This window comes from Trachypithecus francoisi, unplaced genomic scaffold (assembly GCF_009764315.1).
Source record: "Trachypithecus francoisi isolate TF-2019V2 unplaced genomic scaffold, Tfra_2.0 Lachesis_group5, whole genome shotgun sequence".
NCBI classification, from domain to species: Eukaryota; Metazoa; Chordata; class Mammalia; order Primates; family Cercopithecidae; genus Trachypithecus; species Trachypithecus francoisi.
This window is the reverse complement of record NW_022681470.1, coordinates 74,173,142-74,194,918: the sequence shown is the minus strand read 5'-3', so window position 1 is coordinate 74,194,918 and position 21,777 is coordinate 74,173,142. Positions and strand designations below refer to the sequence as shown.

The following is a 21,777-nucleotide window of genomic DNA, read 5'->3' as shown; positions in this document are numbered from 1 at the left end:
TTGGCCCAATCACCTTCAAAGTTACAACTGTGCTCCTTGTAGCTAATGTGCATACTAGCGGATGTCAGTCCTCAGCTAAAGGTCACTCAAAATGGTGCTAAGCTGGGTTTGTAGTATGAGCTAGTTACCCACTTCATCAGAGGGCAGTAGTGAACCTTTGTTTCTTCATTTCTAAAATGAAGGGGTTTGACTCGATGGTCTCCAACTTACTCCACCCCTGAGATTCTGAGTTTAGTGAATGATTGATAATGAATCAATCAATTCATCATATGCCTATTTATTTCCATTCTATAAACTAACTATTTACTTAAATATGGCCTTATGCCCTGACTAGAAATGTTAGTATGCAGAGTAGTAAATGAGCTCAGTATCTGTGTTTTGGAATGAAAGCCTCATGAAATTTAGAGTCTGGTTTGCATTACAATTTTTTCATTGTAAATCAATTATTAGATATTTAAAACAACTTTTTTTGGGTCCTGCAGAAAACAATCTTAAATGCTGATTACTTCCTAGGCTAGACCATAAAAGCCCATTTTTACTTATTGGAGTGAAATAGTATATTATCAGTGATGAACAAAATGTAAAGAACAGTTCTATTATGATACAAGTAGTAAACAGAATACAAAGGCAGTAAAACAGAATGATAGTTTATTATTTATCTAGATTTGCAATGGTTGATGTTTAAAAGAACTCACATATAACAGGAAGTTTAAAAGAGACAGAAATGATTGCAGAGTATCTGAAAGAGATTCTTAGAAACTTTCAGGACTTTTTGAGGCTGGTTGCAAAGTATATGACTTTTCTTTCCCTGATATACTGAAATATTAGCAATACTTCTAAGTTTATCACTTGTGATAAGATGTGGCTTTTGGCACCTAAATTCATTGAACAGGCGGAGTGAGGAAAAATGGAGATAGAAAAAAGCTATTCTCTGAAATAGTTGGCCAAGTTGTGAGAGAAGAAAAAATGGAAGCAGTTGGATGTAGAAGAGGGTGAGCTGTGTATAGCGGGGGGTAGGGGTGAGGGGTGGGGATAAGGGTGGGGAATAGCTTTGTCTGTATTTAACTGAGCTGTGGGATGTGAAGCCAAAAGGAAAAAGAGGCAAACTAGTGTGTGCACATATCCCCTGAAGGGAAAGGACAGTGTGTTATGAGAAAAGGCTTTGGAATTAGAACTCTCATTTCAAAATCTCCACTGGATCACTTATTGCCTGTATGATTTTGAGAAATTATTTAATTCTTTGAACCTTTATAATTATAAAAATATGAATAATAAAAGCATCTGCTTCTCAAGATGGATATGAGAGTTGAATCAGACTCTTGGGTATAAAAGTGCTTATAAACGGTAAAGTTCCTTGGTTTCAGGTGGTGAAGACAAGTCATTGGGTGCACCATTTCTCTGTGCTGAAAAGATCTGACCATTCTGAGGTGAATTTGCTCAGCTCCAGAGTGGTCTTTGGTTGGTACATTTCTTGTCCACTGTAGAACAAGCATTGTGGTTGGTACTTCAGAGAGGTACTTCAGAGAGCAAGCAGGAAGTAGTTGCTGGGCAACTGCTAGTTTCTCCCTGAAGTAGTTGCAGGGCAGCTGGGCAGCTGGACATCGAAGATGGTAGCAAGCCTGATAATTCTAACGTATGCAGCCAGTGCTTGAACATATTTACTTTCCCTTACAGATGGCCACAGCTTGTCTAAACAAACAAGTGACTGACTTTGGAAACAAAAACAATGTATTCAGTAATTGTGTTCTTTATCTCAAATATTGCCTGTCATCTGCACTTTTGCCATGACGTTGCTATTAATCTAAATTTCTTGGATTTTTGTTAAGGCTGAAGGAATCATTGTTTGGTAGTAAATACTTAGAAAGAGTATTATAAATTCTATTTTAAAAGATGCCCACAGTATAAGATTAGAACTAATGCACACAGTAAGTGCTGGGTCCAGTGGCTTATGCCTGTAATCCCAGCTACTTGGGAGGGTGAGGCTTGATGATTGTTTGAGGCCTGGAGTTGGGATCTGCCTGGGTGACATAACAAGGCCCCATCTCTAAAAAATGCCGACCAACCAAACAAAAAGAACTAATGAATGTAATACATTAGTTGAAATCCAAGTTCTAGACACTATACACATGTCTTTTAAGAATACTTTTGGCCAGGCACGGTGGCTCACACCTGTAATCCCAGCACTTTGGGAGGCCGAGGTGGGCGAATCACCTGAGGTTGGGAGTTGGAGATCAGCTTGACCAACATGGAGAAACCCTATCTCTACAAAAAAATACAAAATTAGCCGGGCGTGGTGGCACATGCCTGTAATCCCAGCTACTCGGGAGGCTGAGGCAGGAGAATCGCTTGAACCCGGGAGGCAGAGGTTGTGGTGAGCTGAGATTGTGCCATTGCACTTCAGCCTGGGCAACAAGAGCGAAACTCTGTCTGAAAAAAAAAAAAAAAAAAAGAATATTTTTATCTGTAATTCACTGATAAATGTCTAATCAATTCTTTCATCAGAAATGGACTACATTTTAATGCATACAATGAAGCAGTAGATCAATAATTATTTAAGAAATTCGAGCTATTTGTATAGATTATATATGTATAAAAAGCAAACTCTACTCAAGATTGCTGGATGCTGTACTTTGATTTACAAGATAATGATCAACAGAATTCTACACTTTGTGAACTGTTAAACCTAGAAACTGGGGCCGGGCGCGGCGGCTAACGCCTGGAATCCCAGCACTTTGGGAGGCCGAGGCGGGCGCATCACGAGGTCAGGAGATCGAGACCATCCTGGCTAACACGGTGAAACCCCTTCTCTATAAAAATACAAAAATCAGCCGGGCGTGGTGGCAGGTGCCTGTAGTCCCAGCTACTCGGGAGGCTGAGGCAGGAGAATGGCGTGAACCCGGGAGGCGGAGCTTGCGTTGAGCGGAGATAGCGCCACTGCACTCCAGCCTAGGCAACAGCGTGAGACTCCCTCTCAAAAAAAAAAAAACAAACAAACAAAAAAAACAAAAAACAAAAACCGACCAACCAACCAACCAACCAACTAACCAACCAACCAACTAACCAACCAAAAACTAGAAACTGGAGTGGACCCAGAAATCAAGAGATGTCTTCAGGTCAGGCTTGAATTAGAAAGTAAATATTTAATCACTCTTACCAAAATTCATCAGGGCTTCAATGTACAGGATATGTGCTAAACAAAGGAAGAAAATGATCTTCAGGGGAGATTGATGATGAGTCCGTGTTAAGAACTTTGACATGTATATAATTATTTGGAAGTAATGACACAGACAGCAAGAGCACGGGAAGGCCACATATAACCTCCAAACCATCATTTATTGAAGGGTTCTAGCTTTCTGTGAGGGTGATTTTGGATAGTAAAATTGACTCACCTTGAGGGTTTTTTTTTTTTTTTTTCAATTTAGGAAAATTTATTAAACAGGTAATGTCTTTAACATCATGCTAGGTCTGTTTGAGAATATAAAGTAATTTTAAGATATAGTGCCTCTCTTTAAGGGACTTATGCTACCTGCAGGGAAGTGCATTATATGTGTACGTGACACCGTGAAGATAATAAGTATAATATCAAATAAGGCAAAATATGAATGCTATGTGGTCACTTCATATATATATACCTTATATATATACACACATACACATATACATATGTATATACACATATATATATATGTGTATATATATATACACACACACACACACATACCTTAAAGAGTACTTGACAGATTGACAGAATCAGAGAAATTGGATTGATGTTTAGGCTGCAATTTACCAACTGTGACCCTCATCTCTTCAAGCCAAAGTTTTCCCATTTGTAAGCTGGGTGTAGCTTCATCTATTTCACAGAACTATTGGAAGGATCAAATGAAACAGAGCATTTAAACAGAGACTGCACAAATTATAGGAGGGAAGGAGGAAATACGTAACACTTGTGGAACTGCACTTGAGGGTAGAGACCATGTCTTAACTGACTTTGTGCCGTCAGTGTCTGGCACCGTGACTGGCTCTGAGCGGAGGCTCAGTAAATGTTTGTAAATGCATGCATGCCAGGCGCTGTGGTAAGCCCTTGACGTGTGTTATTGTTTAAAACTTCACAAAAAAATTGTGTATGGTAGATGTAGTGTCTCCATTTCACAGATGAGATAACAGAAGTTCAGAGATTTTTAAGCAACCTCCAACCTCATGTAGGTAGAAAGTGGTAGAGATAGGAAGTTAGATCTACTTGGCACCAGAGCCCAGAGTGTATTCATTACATTATGTGGACTCTCAGATGTAAGAGAATTATCATTATTCCTGAACAATAGTGTGGCCAGAATGAAAAACAAAGACCTTGGATAATTCACCAGTTGCCCAGGCAGCTCCTGGGCTGGCTTTCAGATAAGTAGGGGAACATTCTCCTGAGCTGCCTGACACATTTAACGTGGCCTTTTGTTAAACTGTCAGTTCTGATTTCTGCCCTTTGAAGTAAAAAGCACAGTAGTGAAAAATACCATATAATATACCATAACCTAGACTTGTCATAGAGACAGAAGAGAAAGGAAGGGCAGTGAGGAGCTCACAGTTAATGAAGTGGTTAACCAATGACTTGGATTAAGTTTGTTACTGCCACCAGCAGCCGCCCCTACCTTCTGTCTCTGTCTCTCTCTTTGTGTCTCTTATTCTGTCTTAACTTTCACTACTAGAGTTGGTAAGGTCTAGAATTTTCACTATCTTCCATGTTAAGGATGATAATAAAGAAGGTGATTCCACTGCTGAACAGTGGAATATTTCATGTTCTTCATTGCTTGTCTGTTCCTAACATCCCTATAGCTCATTACAATAGTTGGTTCTGTTGGAGTGAAGTTTTGCAGCCATCCCCAGTTTCTAGTGAACAATACTAAAATGGCCCCTGACAACATGGTAATGGTAAAACTCCAGCCTCTGCATTGGGAGACGGAATGCAGAAGTTGATACCAGACTACCCGATCTTACATTATTTTGTCCTCAGTTTATTTCTGAGGAACAACAGAAGAACCTTACATACAAAGGTTTCTATAAGAAGCAGAGGAAAATACATTTTTAAAAATCCTGATTCATTTTAAAGCTTCTGTTAAAATATAGTACACTGTAGGTCAGGACAGAAGAGACAGGAACTACGTAGAAGTCCCGAGAATACCTTACACTGTTGTCAGAATCCAACCAGTAACAGTGTGTGGTTTTCCAGGGACTGCGCTAACATACCTGAGATGAAACCTGGTGGGGAGATACTTTCCACGTTCCTTTCTGACCTGTGGTGAGTCTGCTGGGGTGAATCGTGTGAAGTTGTCAAAGGTTGCTCTGCTCTCCAGCACTTGGCACCAGCTCCGCTGAAATGTGATGCCATTGGTTTTCAGTAAAGGTTCCTTTCTGCAGGGCTGCAAACACAGATCAGCTGCTACTGTGTATACACAACCGGGGAGCAAATCAACCAGCACATTTAGAGCAGCCTTTTTAACCCTGAGACTTTCCAAGATCTCCTCTTCACACAGGAAGTTTCCTTCTCTGTTGTCAGATTTAGCACTGTGCTCTTGTCATCAGATCCGAGCTAGGCTCCCTGCTGCACAGTAGAGAGGCTTCCTTAAGACATTTGTCCTTGAAACTGCACCAAACTCTTGGAAGAACCCAGAACATGTAAGTATGTATGATTTAGGCAGCAATAGTACAGGGCAAAGCTGCAATCAACCATTATACAATATCCGATTAGCAGTGCAGGAGGGATTTTTCCGACGTTATGTTACATTCATTTTCAATTCGTTCTGAGGAAACAAATCAATTCTAGCTTCTGATACAGTGACTTTGCAGTAGATGGGGTTGTAATATGTTAGCTTTAACTATTTGCTGTTCTCATTTAGCATTTAGATGTGACTTGTGGGACAATTACTGTGGGCATTAAACTATAAAACTTCTACATTTTTATTAGAATTTGTAATGGTTGGTCATGTCCATCTTGAGAAACAAGTTAGCTTTGGGGAATGTTTTTAAAGAATTAACCACATAAATTCATGGACAATAGAATGAATTTGTACTGTTCTTGCTCTCAAAACATATTAGTTTGCAGTTTTAATTTACTCGTAAAGAGCATTCCACTGAGGTTTTGTCTTAATTGAATCCTACCCAGTGCTGTCTGTTTGGTGTTTTACTGTCTTGTATATAACTGTTTAAGTTACTTTGCTAGGATTGCAGTCTGGTTAAACCTGTATTTAGCCACTACTTAGATTCTAAGAACATTCAGGTCAGATAAATGCTCACAGAATTTTGGAAAGTGGTGGATTTGTTTTCAAGGGTGGTCGTATTACCCTTGAAAGCTTTTTAGATGCACAACGTGAATGGCTGTCAGATGGAGACCACAGACAGAACACTCTGAGGCTCTAAGTCAAATCTCGGCTTGTCCACTTTTGTAACTCCAATTAACTCCAACCAATAGAAGCCCATGCCCCCTTTCTATCAATTTTTAATATGCAACAATACTTATGTTTATAAGATTAATTTCTCTCAGATTAGTCTGATTGATAGCTGGATTGTGGTTTCTTAAGAGCTTGCTCCCAGAAACCCACAGCAGAGCTGCATTCCATTTAACTAGTGAATGTAAAAACGGGTAACCATGGATTCAGCCACCACTAACTGCCAGTGCAATGACTTGTTGTAAACAATACAAATGAGCCAGGAGAGCAGAGGCAACCAGACATGAAATGATTTTAATAGAAATTACGGTAAAAGGTCATGTGATTTGGTATCAGCTTCTGTTCAGTTTTAAAGGGAAAGTCTTTCTTTTCTGCCCCTTCTTCCCCCCTTACCTATTTCCAACCAACCCAAGTAGGTATCTCCACAAACTTGGCAGGTCCCACTCTGTGCTTCCATGGAGAAGGGCGGCCAATGTGATTCTGGGCAAAGTGTGGTGACTTGTGGATTTTCACTGGTAAGTACGTTTATTTTAGAAACAAAAAGGAAGTCTGTATTTCAGGGCTTCCTTTATGGAAGGTCAAGCTAATTGTGTACTAGAAGTTCTCAAGTCTTGACATAAGAGGAATAGGTCATTTCGTTCCTTAGCTTTAAATGGTACAACTGTCTTTTCTGTCTCTCCCTAAGTCTCTAGATTAATTCGTAAACTCGGTCTTTCTGAAAACTGTTATTTGCTTTAGAAACAACTTCTACAATATGGTAATAAGCACGTGCAGATACTGTGAGAAGTGCTGTGTCCTAATCTCAGGGTTTTCATCCACCCAGATATTTTCTGAGTTCTACAAGGACCAGATATTACAATAATATTTGCATTTCTCTGGTAAAGGTGCTTTCAGTATGTGAAAATGATTGTATTCATAAATTTGCCTTCAACCAAGAATAAGGAGCAAATTGTATCTGTGTTAAGTGCTAACCTCATGGTTTGTTTGGTGTGCTGTTATCTGCTACGCTTATTTTAAAAAAATAAGTGAAGAAGGTCTAGTAGCCAAAGTTGGGGGGAAAGGGGACACTTAGAAGCATAGCTGTGTCTTTATCCAGATTTGGAGGGTGGATCTAGTCAGTACACAGCATGCAGGAATGAAGGTGCTCAGAGTCACAGTCTCAAGCAACCACAGATACTTTAAGCAAAAGACTCTGTCTAGGTGTGCTGAGCTTCAAGGTGAAACAGACCTGAACTGGTTTCTTGAGCCATACCTCCTTCCACATACAGATGGGATAAATAATTGCATCATCCTGGAACAAAAGAGAATGTCTATTTTAACTCCTTTTAACATATAGATTCTTCTGAATAGATGCATCATTGTACATACACAGGTGTCATACTGAACGATAGAATTTCAGGTGTGTATTTTTCTATTAATACCTCTACTGTAATAGAACCAATCAGCACATGAAAAAGCATGAGGGTTATAATTTAGAAACTCAATAAAATGTAAAAGCATCAGCCCCCTCTACATACTCTCCAGATTTTATCTGGCAAACTCTTTGTTTAGAACTGTAAGTGCTAAGTGTTAACATAGTGCTTATATTTAAGCTTTTTTAAAATCAATCTTTTTAAGATGTTGGAGAGCCTTATTGCATACTTAGACTGAAGAATGTTTCAAAATATCATGGTTAATACTATGATCTCATGATGTGTTGTCTATTCTAATACCAGCTATGTTTATCAAAAAGATATAAAAGAATAAATCTAGTAATTAATGTTGGCAGGGGAAAAGGAGAAATTTGAAGCAAGTGTGGGAACACCAAGTATAAGTGGAGTTTGGGGTAAAATATAATAAACATATGCTTTTTTACTTTTCCTTACCTTGATTCTCCAAGCTGAAAGATAGGAATAGAAGTGTTAGGTACAGGGTGATTATGAAGCAAAATATTCAGAGTCAGACATGGGTTGGTGTTTTGCTCTGGACCTAACTATGTTTAAGATTTTTAGGCAAAAGACTTCCTCTACCTGACCTTCCACATTCTCATCTGTAGATTGAGGGTAATAATGTATCCCAATGTTGGTTGAAAGAGTTACATGAGATAACATATGGAAAGTATTAAGCAGCCTGTTTTGCAGAGTAAGTGTCCAGTAAACTGTTGCTGGTTTCATTATTATCTTGACCCTCCAACAACATGGGTTTGAACTGTGCAAGTCCACTTGTGGGTAGATTTTTTTACAGCTCAACACCGATCAAAACTACCGTGTTTGTGGGATGTGAAACCCATGTACAGAGGGCTGACTTTTCATATACGTGGGTTCAGCAGGGCTGATTGCAGGACTTGAGTATGTTTAGGCTCTGGTATATGCAGGGATCCTGGAACCAATCCCGAAGGATACTGAGCGATGACTGTATTTTTGATTGAGGAAAAATATCGTCAAGTAGAATCCTGCTCTGTGTGCTTTACAGAGAAGGACGCTGTTCACATCATTGTTTGGTCCTGTCATAGTGACAGCTGTACACCATAGTAACTTTCATCACTTGGGAGATGGTGATGCATTTTGTATCCTAGTATAGTGTTTTGCTTTTAAAAAGTATTTTTTTTTTTTTTTTTTTTTGAGATAGGGTCTTTCTCTGTTGCTCAGGCTGGAGTGCAGTGGCACAATCATAGCTTATTGCAACCTTGAACTCCTGGACTCAATTTTTTAAATGTTTTGTAGAGATGGCATCTTGCTTTGTTGCCTAGGCTATTCTCGAGTTCCTAGGCTCAAGCTATCCTCCCACCTTGGCCTCCCAAAGTGCTAGGATTACAGGCATGAGCCACTGCACTTACCCTATATAACATTGTTATTAAAAACTAAAAGTCATATTTATATTCATTATTTTTTAAATTTTCATGCAAATTACTTAGAAAAGCTAGTTGAGGTTTTTTTTTTTTTCATATGTGGAATTTCTGATACTATGTGTATTGAGGTTAAATGCAGATTTTATGTATGATTCTATTGGTAGGGTTAAGGCAGAGGTACACTTAAAGACATTCATGGCCGGGCGCGGTGGCTCACTCCTGTAATCCCAGCACTCTGGGAGGCTGAAGTGGGTGGATCACCTGAGGCCAGGAGTTCGAGACTAACCCGGCCAATATGGTGAAACCCTGTCTCTACTAAAAATATAAAAAATTAGCCAGGCATGGTGGTGGGCACCTGTAATCTCAGCTATTCGGGAGGCTGAGGCAGGAGAATTGCTTGAACTTGGGAGGCGGAGGTTGCAGTGAGCCAAGATTGCACCATTGCACTCCAGCCCGGGTGACAGTGTGAGACACTGTCTAAAAAAAAAAAAAGGCATTCATAATTACTCTAATCCTAAAAGCTTAAAAGTAGAGGTTCACAAAGGTAATCACATATACTAAAGAGCAGTAATAATGATCAGACTAGTAAGTATGGAGTGTCTATGCTACCAAAGGTATATATCTTGGGAGCATTGTCTACATGTTAACTGTGTCTTTTGACCTTGAAATGTAAGGATCTCATTCTTTCATTCTTCTCGCCTGTTGTCCCTCCCTTGTTTTCTTCCCTCCCCTTTTGTTCCCTCCCTCTTTTCTTTACTTCTCTCTTTCTCTTCCTCCTTCCTTCCTTGTTTTCTTCCTCCTTTTCTTTCTTCCTTCTTTCCTTCCTCCCTTCCAGCTCTTATATAATGTCCCAGCTACATAACATTTCATTTTTATTTGTGAATCGGAGGGTTCAGGGAACGAAAAATGAGGGAGACCCACAGTCTTTTGATGCCATCCCTAGTTTTATAAATGGAAACTTTAAGAGGAGTAAGAAAATTCCGTTTTTCTTTCTCCTGCTATTGAACAGGAGAGCCACATCTGAAGTGACCTGCAGACCCCAGGGAAGCCTTGCTCAGTAACCATTTGTTGATTCATTGATTAAATGGCATGGAGAGAAGGGGCATCAAGCACGGAGATCCCCTTAGTAGTGAAAGCTTTGAAACCCCAAGCTGCAATGTGCAGTAGGATGGCTTCTCTGTGACCTTCCAACAACTAATCTCCTTTAAGAACTGAATCAAAGCAGTTAAGAGATTCTGTCAGATGGATTTTGCCTACAGTTGGGTTTTTGGCAGTTGCATGTAGAAGGCAATACATTCTTCATGAGGATTTTTTTTTTTTTTTTTGGTCCAGAAAGGAATGAAGACAAGGTGCCAGCAGAGATCTCTAGAGAGAGACTCTTATTTAGCCATGGTACTATTCAGGCAGGGACAGCTGCAAGATGGATGACTTTCTCACACTTCCCAGCCAACCTTCTCTTTAACCACCCTTGTCTGATGCTCTAGTCAATAAGCATATCAGTGCAGTGGGCTTCTCTCTAAAATCTTCTTTCCCAAGGGCGGAGAACATGCCCTTGGGAGATATCATATGACTGGATATCATATGAATTACAATGGGTATTTGTTATGTTTTTCAAGAGAAATCATAGCATGTAGCAGGTTAGAGCTGAAACTCCTTTTTTTAATAGATAAATAAGTTGCCCACACAACACGTGAGCTGCAAAACCAGGGCTATGACTTGCGATTTCAGATTCTCAATCTAGTACTTTATTGAGAGCTTCTGCTTTCTAATAAATAGATATCAAAAGAGACAGCCTGTGTCATAGGAGGAAAAAAAACCCACACACACACCCAGTTTAGAAAATAGTAAAACTATCTTAAGGGGACTGCTCAAAAGAGTCATTATGGGTCTGGTTCAAATCCTGAAGCTATAATTTCAAAATTCTGCAATCCTTGGGAAAGATGCTTAGCCCTTCTGAGCCGTGGTTTCCTTTGTTGTAAAGCTGGGGTTAAAATAACTATAATGTCTATATTTTAGGCCTATTTTGAGGATTAAATAAGATTATATATTTAAAATGCCTATTCCAGTGATTAACACAAAATAAATACCAGTAATATTATCGTACTCTTCTTTCCCTCTTCAGGTCAGTGGTATATGGTAGAATTATGAGAAAAGTCTTATAAGTATGCCTCTGGAATGGTGGAGCTCAGTGGTTTTCAACATTTTATTCACACATACAGAAAACATATGTGAAGGATCACCACATCCCTGGCACAGAGTGATCAATACATAGTAATACGATGGTGGTGATGATAACTGTGGTGGTGATGACAGAGATGCTGATGCTGATGGGTCACAGGCACATACCACAGATGAGCGCTGGACTCAGTCATTCCAGAGCTTTAGCCTGGATGACACTGCTTTCTTTTCTACACTAGAGAGGAAATCAGAATGCTACTGAGCATGAATAATGACATTATAAGTACAACTGCACCCATTTAAATTAAAAAGAAAACAATCAGCAGACTCCAGTACTTTATTACTGGTCACAAATTACTGGTAACATACCAGTTGATTTAGAAGATACCATCTTTCCTGGAGGAAGATGATTTTGAAACATGCTTTACATCGTAGCTCTAGAACTAGACCCCAGAGGTTTGAATTCTGGCTCATCTATCTGCGATGACCTAGGGAAGCAACTGAACTACTCTTCATCTCTCTTTCCTCATCTTGAATTGAAATAATAGTGGTATCCACTTCATCAGATTGTTGTGAGGATGAAATGAGTGAACTCATGTAGATTACCAAGAAGATGTCTGGCATACAGTAAGCATTCAGTGAGTATTAGTCATTAGTGGAGGTTTCTGTCTCCAAGCTATTTGATGGGACAGCATCCTATTTTGAACTTCTCCCTACAAATTGCCAATATCGAAGTTAGTCATGGTGCCATTAATACATAAAACTGATTTTTAGCTTTAACATAATAATATCTGCTCCTTATTGTTCACTTACCATTTAATCAGGCCTTAGGCGATCTGTTTTACCGGTATCTTAATTGATATAATTCTCTCATCACTCTCATCAGATAGATATTGTTACCCCATGTTATACATGAGAAAACTGAGCCCCCAAAAAGTGATGAAACTTGCCCAAGTTCACACAGACTAATAAGTGAGAGAGCCAAGTCTCAAATTCATCAACTTCCTACCTATATACATATTGCTTCATTAAGTTAGAGAAAATGTGCAGGGCTTGTGGGAAAGGTGTTTTTGTTTATTTGTTTTTTGTTTTTTTGCAATGAAAGAGAGACCGAATACATAACTGCATTTATTCTAGGGTATTCAAAAGTGTTATAGCAGAAACATGGACGGCAATCGCAATAAAAAGCAATTTAATTTTGCTATTGAATAATCACAGAAATATCACAGAACTCAACTTTAATTCTGTTTATGGAAAAGAAGAAATGACAGTGATGGACAAGAAAAATGGGAAAATGAGGAGAAGAAGGAGGAGGAGGAAGAAGAGAAAGTGGAGAGAAGGAAAGAAAGAGAAAGGCATAAGTAGGTGTCTCTCATTTAACAGCTCACCAGTTCTGGAAGTAGACTGTCTGGTATCATCATCTCCATTTCAGACATTATTTTGTCCAAGGTAACACAATTAGAAATAGTGGAATTGAGAATTACATTATGGTATTTTACCTTCGAATCAAGTGAACTCTTCTACTCTACTTTGCTACCTTTTGAGACAGAGATTCATGTAAAAATATAGACACAGAGAGGGGTATGGAGAGAAAGAAGTATAGGTACATTTATGTGAGGACAGACAATGTGAAAAGCATTATTTTGCTTTTTCAGATTTTAACATTGGTCAGGAGCGGTGGCTTACGCCTGTCATCCCAGCACTTTGGGAGGCCAAAGTGGGGTGGATCACCTGAAGTCAGGGGTTCAAGACCAGCCTGGCCAATGTGGTGAAACCTTGTCTCTACTGAAAATACAAAAATTAGCCAGACCTGGTGGCACATGCCTGTAATCCCAGCTACTCAGGAGGCTGAGGCAGGAGAATCGCTTGAACCTGGGAAGCGTAGGTTGCAGTGATCCAAGATCATGCCACTGCACTCCAGCCTGGGCGATAGAGTGAGATTTGTCTCAAATAAACAATAATAATAATAATAATTAACTTTGGAGATTTTCTAAAGTCCTTTTGTACTTTTGCAAATATAGACATAAATTAGAGTAATCTGTATTAGAATACTAGGTGTTTAATACTATTTGATGATTTTTATTTTAAAATAACTTTTACTTCTCTTAATTGATTTTTTAAAATATTGTGAGCTAAATAAGTCACATTCTTCCCAATTTTATAGATGATGAAACTGAGTTATGTAGTTTCCCTAAGATCACAGCAACTTATAGCGAAAATGAAAGTCATTCTCTGCATTTTACCCCCATTCCCTGGACCCTTACCCCAGAAAGATTTTTCTCTCTACTTTGGTGATCTCTTCTAATTAGAATCAACTTAGAGCAACTTAGGGACATGTGGATGGAGGAGAGTCATATCTTTGTGTATAATGAGGGTCTTCCTGGGAAATTCAAATAGGGGACCATTTTTGTTTTTGCAGGTTTTGCCATTGCCTTTGAGTCTGGGACACCATCATCTGGTCTTTAAAGAATGATGTGAGGGTTGGGATTTACAACATTATTTTTTTCTTAGAATCCAGGCTTGAGCCTGGAGGGAATCCTGTGCCTTCTCGTGCTTAGCTTCCTGGAGTCCACCAGACACTATGATGTCTTCCCTGGAGAGTTGCCTGCTGCTTCTGTGATGTGGCCGACTGGCACTCTGTCTGTAGAGCAGATGGAATTCCCTTCTGAGAGGTACTTCCTGCTCTGCATGTTTGTTTTGAAAATGTGGGTTTTGGTCAGCATAGGGGACCAGAAAAAGAGGAGAGGCCCTAGATGTTTGTATGAGAAATGAAATGTAATGTAAATCAGAGTGGAAAGAGGAGGATGAAAAATCCTTGTATTTCCAAGGTTAAAGTCAAGGTTAGGCAACCTTCTTAAGTCAGTTTAATTATTGTATTAGTCAGAGTTCTCTAGAGGGACAGAATTAATAGGAGCTATCTATCTATATTATATATATATCTATATCAACCTATCTATATATACATACTATATATATATATAAAGGGGAGTTTATTAAGTATTAACTCACGTGATCACGAGGTCCCTCAATAGGCTATCTGTAAGCTGAGGAGCAAGGAGAGCCAGTTTGAGTCCCAAAATTGAAGAACTTGGAATCTGATGTTCGAGGGCAGGAAGCATCCACCATGGGAGAAAGCTGCAGACTGGGAGGCTAGGCCAGTCTAATCTTTTCATGTTTTTCTGCCTGCTTTATATTCTAGCTATGCTGACAGCTGATTAGATGGTGCCCACACAAATTAAGGGTGGCTCTGCCTTTCCCAGTCCACTGACTCAAATGTTAATCTCCTTTGGCGACAACCTCATAGACACACCCAGGATCAATACTGTGTATCCTTCGATCCAATCAAGTTGACACTCAGTATTAACCATCACAGGTATAATCCCTGAAGTTAGACCATTAGTCAAAGGCCCTAAGGTACTTCTTGGGAAAATACTGGGAACCGCCCAATTATTCTTTTTAAATGCTGGAAGTTGGGGGGAAGGATTAAAGTTAGGGATTGAAGTATTTTAATGCTAAAAGGGAGAAAAATGATTGGAAAGAGGAAAAGGTGATCGCTTTTTACCTTTTTCTTTAGAAGGTCATATGACCAGCTCTGAGTAAAACTGCTTGAGAATAACTGTGTTTGTTGATTAGATGATTGTTTTCTTATTGTTTCCACTGAAATAACATGCAAAAAGACTCCCTTCTACTGTTTTTCTCAATGTATTTCTTCCAATAATACATGATTTTTTTGTAGTGAAAGTTTATGAAGTCACAACTTATCTGTCTTTTACAGCTGAGTTAATTTAGCAAGAGTATGTGGCTTGTTCACAGTGACACAGCTTGTTAAAAAAAATAGCAGAAGACTAGAAGTTGGGTTTTCTGACATCTGGATCCAGGTTGATTTTACCTCTTAGAGATTCCAGTCTTAGAAGAGGGTTGGTGCAGGAGAAGACTGGAGATTAAGTGTGGAAAAACTTTAGGAAGGGGATTAAACACCACTGGAGATATATAAAAAAAAAACCACAATGAGATACCATCTCACACCAGTTAGAATGGCAATCATTAAGAAGTCAGGAAACAATAGATGTTGGAGAGGATGTGGAGAAATAGGAACACTTTTACACTGTTGGTGGGATTGTAAACTAGTTCAACCATTATGGAAAACAGTATGGCGATTCCTCAAGGATCTAGAACTAGATGTACCATATGACCCAGCCATCCCACTACTGGGTATATACCCAAAGGATTATAAATTACTCTACTACAAAGACACATGCACACGTATGTTTATTGCGGCACTATTCACAATAGCAAAGACTTGGAATCAACCCAAATGTCCATCTGTGACAGACTGGATTAAGAAATGTGGCACATATACACCATGAATACTATGCAGCCATCAAAAAGGTGAGTTTGCGTCCTTTGTAGGACATGGATGCAGCTGGAAACCATCATTCTTAGAAACTATCACAAGAAGAGAAAACCAAACACCGCATGTTCTCACTCATAGGTGGGAACTGAACAATGAGATCACTTGGACTCGGGAAGGGGAACATCACACACTGGGGCCTATCATGGGGAGGGGGGAGGAGGGAGGGATGCTTTGGGAGTTATACATGATATAAACGTTATGCACATGTACCTAGAACTTAAGTATAATAAAAAAAAAAAAAAAAAAAAAAAAAAAAAAAAAAAGACTCATAAGGTCATATTGTGTATTGAGTGTGGTAGCCATGGCTACCAGATGGTGCAAGGACTTCGTCCTCAATTGAAGAATTAAAGAAAGGAGACAGGGAAGGGTGCAGTGGCTCCTGAAGGCTCACATAGGATGCAGATCACTTATTTTCCCTCCAGGGTCCTCAGGCTTTCCTGTCATTGTGAGATCACGTGGTAGTGTGGAAATCGTAATCTCTGCTTCTCAGAAGATGGGATTGAGGTAGCTCTATGCAAAGAGAAATGACCTTGTACTTGCGAACTTAGGTCCCATGTTTGTCTGCAGTCCTACCCACTTTACCATGTAATAAGAGAGTAATCCCTGTCAGTAACATCATCTTAGAAAGAGAAGGAACAACCAAATGAGAGCTAGTGTGTGTGGAGATGGTGCAACATTCTTTCATCAAAGCGACTAATACCCTTAGTGGAATTGGCTTGATACTTTGCCAAAATGTGGGTGTCAGTGTTGTGGGTTGTTTTTTTTCCTTTGAAATGAGACTTTATTAGTCATGTGGATATCAGAAGGTGAAAAAATGAATGTATGTCTTCTCTCACATGAACTCTATTAATATCAGTTAAGTAAGATCCTAATACAGCTCTGTGTATTATTTCTTGGCCTGGGTTCATTCTAAGACTATGATAAAGAAATTATGTCTTATGATAATGGCTCTGAAATCTTCAAGTTGATATGGCATTAGCCAGCATTTGACCATAGAATCTACACAGACAGTTTATTCAACCTATTACTAATGCCCCAAAAATACTGTATGTTACTGGCAGACTAAAGAAATTGGTATCATATAGATGTCAACTCTTTGTCCTCAAACCATCATTAACTGGTAGCAACTCATATTTCAACATTACTTTTAGAGTGTCAAGCTATTAGTTATCATATGTGCAACAGCTATGTTCAGTTGAAGGATACATGCTTATAAGCAAAATGGTCTTTGGTTTACCTTAGTGTTGTTTGTACATTCGAGTTCACTCTGTATTTCCCTCCATTGGATTATTTAATAATCAATTTAATTTTAGGAAAGTTTCACTTTAGTACTCCTAGAAATTAGAGGAAAATATTGCCTACATTCATTTGCTATGTTGCACAGACACCATACACAGTAAAGGTAAAAGATAAAGAATCAATTCTTATGGATCTCATAGTTCCAAGCTTTTAAGGCTGTATTATAGAAACTTTGTAATTATTGTGGGTAATCTTGCAGAAAATTAAATGTTGAGTTTGCATATGTGAACAAGTTTGGACTATTTTGCTCACCATAACTTGTTAGTGCCAAGCATCTCACTGTTCTTGTTAGGATATGGGTTTCAGATTACTTCTTATAAAATGCTATTTGTGGTGTAAGTGAAATCCTTGGTGAGAGCATACCATCTCACATTTGAGGCACATTTTAGAGAACTTATATCTGTAGTTCATTCATCTATTTCAAAATGGCTCAGACTAGTGGTTCTCAGGGGCAGTTTTGTCCCCTAAAGGACATTTGGCAATGTCTGGAGAGATTTGGGATTGTTAAGACTGGAAGAGGATGCCACTGGCATCTAGTGAATAGAGCCCAGGGATGCTGCTAAACATCACGCATCCCCCCACACAACAAGGAATTATCCAGCCCCAAATGTCAACAGTGCCTAGGCTGAGAAGCCCTGCTCTAGACACTTAAAAATGTAAAAGGTAAAACAGAAAGTAGGTAGCTTAAATATTTTCATCTTTTTTAAATGGCTGCTTTCATGATTAGAATTCTCCCCATGGGAGACCAGACTCAGTGGCTCACACCAGTAATCCCAGCACTCTGGGGGGCCGAGGTGGGTGGATCATGAGGTCAGGAGATCAAGACCATCCTGGCTAACACGGTGAAATCCCATCTCTACTAAAGATACAAAAAATTAGTGGGTGCCTGTAGTCCCAGCTACTCGGGAGGCTGAGGCAGGAGAATGGCGTGAATCCGGGAGGTGGAGCTTGCAGTGAGCTGAAATTGCACCACATACTCCAGCCTGGGTGACAGAGCAAGACTCCGTCTCAAAAAAAAAAAAAAAAATACTCCCCATGGGTATAGAATACAGATGAAAACTATAAACAAGCCACATATTTGCTTTAAAAATATTTGGCATGTAATACGTGTGTTGTGGCTAATTGAGCCACATTTAACAACACCAGCACAACAATATCAATAGCTACAACTTATAGAGAGCTTACTAAATGTTCCAGAGACTGTTCAGAGTGACTGTCCACATGATAATTCAGCTATTCCTCAAAGCCACGCCACTGGGGAGGGACAATAACTGTGCCCTTCAATCTTGGAGTATGTAGGAATATGGTGAGCTCCTGATAGAAAATGTAAGGAACAGGACAATGACAGCACAATACTTGGAAGTGGGAAGGCTTTATTTTTCCAAATGCCCCTGGTCACTCAAGCTTTTATTCTATGGTGTTATTATTGCAAAAGTGCTTCTCTGGGAAATGAGGACTGCCATCATAAAGTAGGTTTATATTTGCTTCTAGAGGGAGAAAAGAAAATGATTGTGTAACTCTCTCTTTGCCAGTTCTGCAGCTGATCCCATGCATGCCTGTCTTTTCCTCCCCAAAGCCGTATGTGACTGAACTGGTCTTCAGGTTCTGTGTAAATGACAGTATCCAGTGTGGCTCAGTCCTGTAAATATGAAGTGGTCACTCCCACCTGTGGCTGTCACCTTTTAGTTGACTGTTCTCTAAGCCTCCTTCCCAACATTTTCAGAAGGGAGATGAGGCTGTCCTTTAAGATTTCATCATCAGGGTGGGTCAGATCCACTGAAACCTCAGGTTTGAAAGAGAAATAGGTAAAATTTCTCTAAGCAAGCCTCGGGAGATTCTCCAAGAATGCCTTTAACAACAATTTCCCCTAGAAATGCCACATCGAAAGTCATATTCCCAGTGGAGATTCCTATGGGAATTGGGAAGTTAACTAGATTTGCTGTTTTCACACCTGCTGAGGGTTTTGAGTCTAGGGAATTAAGTTTGTCATAGCTAGGCGTTTTACCTTTGCCAAACCAGTCTATTGTATTAAACCTAAGTTGCCATCAAAAACCAGAAAGGAAAACATCACAAATCACTAGAAATATATCAGCATTCTGAGCAGCAGAATTTATGGGGCATTAATGGATATCCTAGGCTATTTATCTTTCTAGTAGCAGTTGAAAGACCTCTGCCTTTTTCTTAATATAACAGGGCTTCCCGTCAAGGAGCGATACAGTCCCCAAGCCTGGTACTTGAGTCAGGAAAATGTGGCATTCTCACATTTGTTTTGGGGCATTAGAGGAGGGACTGTAATTTCTTTTTCTTCTTCTTTTTGTTCCTATTTCTTCCTCATTAAAACCCCAGAGTAAAACACAGTCAGGATATATTCAGGTTTAGGGAGTTTATGCAGGGTCTAGCATAACCAGGGTAGGGTAGAGAGTGGAATAAAAAGAGACCCATTTTACATGTTCTTTATCCCCTTCTGATTCAAAGGACAGCCATATTTCATTTACTCATAGCAGGCTTCTCTGTGCCTAACGGCTGATCTCTACATGAAATTTATTAGTGCAAGTGGTAATACAATTGGTAAGGAATGCCTGTATTTTGGACAACTTCTGATATTTTGTACCTGTTAGCTGCAGCCTTTTCTCAATCTCCTGGCCTCATTCACTCTTGTCTTCTGTGGAGGGAAGAAGGCCTGAAAAGCAGGTGAATTAAACATACATTGGGAAGGACTGCAGCTTCTTTGAGACTTCTCTCCATGGTGCTCTGTGGGTCCATTTGGTAGGGGCACATCTGGGTTCTGCACGTGGCTTTGCCACTTACTAGCATGTGACCTTGGATCAAGTTACTTTACATCGCTCAGCCTCAGTTTCTGTGGTTATAAAATGAATCAAATTGTATATATGTGTGTGTATTTTTCATCATTTACTCTTCACAACATATATATATATACTTATATATACACCCATACACATATCATTTAATCTTTACAACATACGTATATACATACATATGTGTATATATACACAACACACATCTGTATGTAATGTACATGCAACATATATACACACAATATATATACATATACATACAACATCTATACAATGTGTATATATACATACAATATATGTATGTCATGAAGATTAAATAATGAAAAATGCACACATATACTAAACCCTTGTGCTTTGTGTATTTTACAAATATATATATGTGTATATATATATGGTGTGTATGTATTTATTGTGTATACACACACATATTTATTGTGTGTGTTTACATGGTGAAGATTAAATGACGTAAAATACACAAAGCACCACAGGGTTGAGTAGTTTCTGGATGATAGGTGCACACTACTGGAGTGCTGAGAAACTTGCTTCAGTCCTTACCTTTCTAAGAAGTGTAGTCTGAGAACCACAGATTTTGAATCACCATTGTACTCATTAAAATGCAGATTTTATGTCTCTACCCCAGTGCTTTCAGTAAGACTCTCTAGAGGGCGGGATCCAGTATCTGGTATACTTAGAAACACCTCTTAAGATTCTGATGCACTCCAGAGTTTGATGATGTCTGGGTCAGCTGGTCCCTCTTCCCACCCTGTGATGCTCTTTCTTTTCTGCATCAGGATAGCTTAATCTAGAGAGTTTTAGCTTCTCTAGTTGGAGGTTCTTCCTACCAAGTGGAGTCTGTCTTTGAGCCTGTTAACTCACTATCCCAGTTTATAAGCAGCCCTTTTTATGGTAGGCCCCACGTGGCTGGGTAACCAAACTGATGTGATAATGAGGACGGACTAAAGGTCATGAGATTGTTAACATGTGTGAGGAGATTGTAAGCTTAGCCTATCAGGTGAGGGAAAGGTTAGCGTACCAACTGTCTCCACACTTCAAAGAATGTAGCTAGTTTGCTGCACTAACTTAATTATCTATGCTATTGATATCTTTGAGGAACATATCTATACGCTGGATACAGTTACTTCACAGTAGGAGATAGCAGGAGGTGGCTTGTTCAGTTGCCAACTTCCTAAAATGCTTTTTAGAGTCAGCTGGGTTGCTTAGTCCTCTCTTGCTCTTGGATTAAATATAAAAATAACTATGTAAAGCATATCAGCCCTCTTTTCCCTGTCTGCTGAAACTGCAATCTCCTATGCTTTTTCTAGAACCCATTAAATAGGGAGGAGGAGGAGGGGAAGGGTAACAATATATAAAACCCCAAAGTCCCAGATCAGATATTCTCCTAGAATGGATTCTGCTGTTAGATCTCAACAGAGGTAGAAAACAGTTGGTCACATAGGTACACACTAGAGTTCCTTCTTGATTATTTAAGAGCTGATGAAGTAGCAGGCACCTTATCCTTGTTTTCAATGATTCTTCCTGCTCTCTGTAGCTCTATTAGTTTTATTGTCATCTTCACTGGAATTCTGGAAGGGAAAGAAATACAACCCAAACCAGGTGATGTTTTCATTTCCAAGCCATAAAAGTGTTTGATGTTAAGAAACATTTGAAACCGTAGACTGAAGAGAGGTGTTCGTCTGTACCTGGTGTTCACTGATCTAAACCGGCCCTGTCTTGTTACCACAAAACCAGTAGCGCTGGTTACCGAGGCTTTCCAAAGAGAAGACCTCAAGCTCTGACAATCCTCTTTGG

At 39.3% G+C, this 21,777-nt stretch overlaps 1 protein-coding gene and 1 long non-coding RNA gene across 5 annotated transcripts in view; one reads left to right on the top strand and one right to left on the bottom strand.

Annotated features, from left to right (window-relative positions):
• Window positions 1-21,777, top strand: part of ESRRG (estrogen related receptor gamma) — a 657,690-nt gene that overhangs the window by 52,223 nt on the left and 583,690 nt on the right. The window contains exon 1 of one of the 4 annotated variants that reach the window (XM_033200762.1): window positions 6,832-6,949. The exons of the other annotated variants lie outside the window; for them this stretch is intronic. The gene's annotated coding sequence lies outside the window, so the exon portion shown is untranslated. Of the gene's footprint in view, window positions 1-6,831; window positions 6,950-21,777 lie in introns of those variants that run through there. 4 annotated transcript variants of the gene reach the window in all.
• Window positions 2,379-5,658, bottom strand: LOC117076843. Its single transcript, XR_004434491.1, has 3 exons — window positions 5,236-5,658; window positions 3,722-3,863; window positions 2,379-2,427 (listed from the first exon to the last, which is right to left on the bottom strand). It is a non-coding gene; the product is annotated as an uncharacterized LOC117076843 (long non-coding RNA).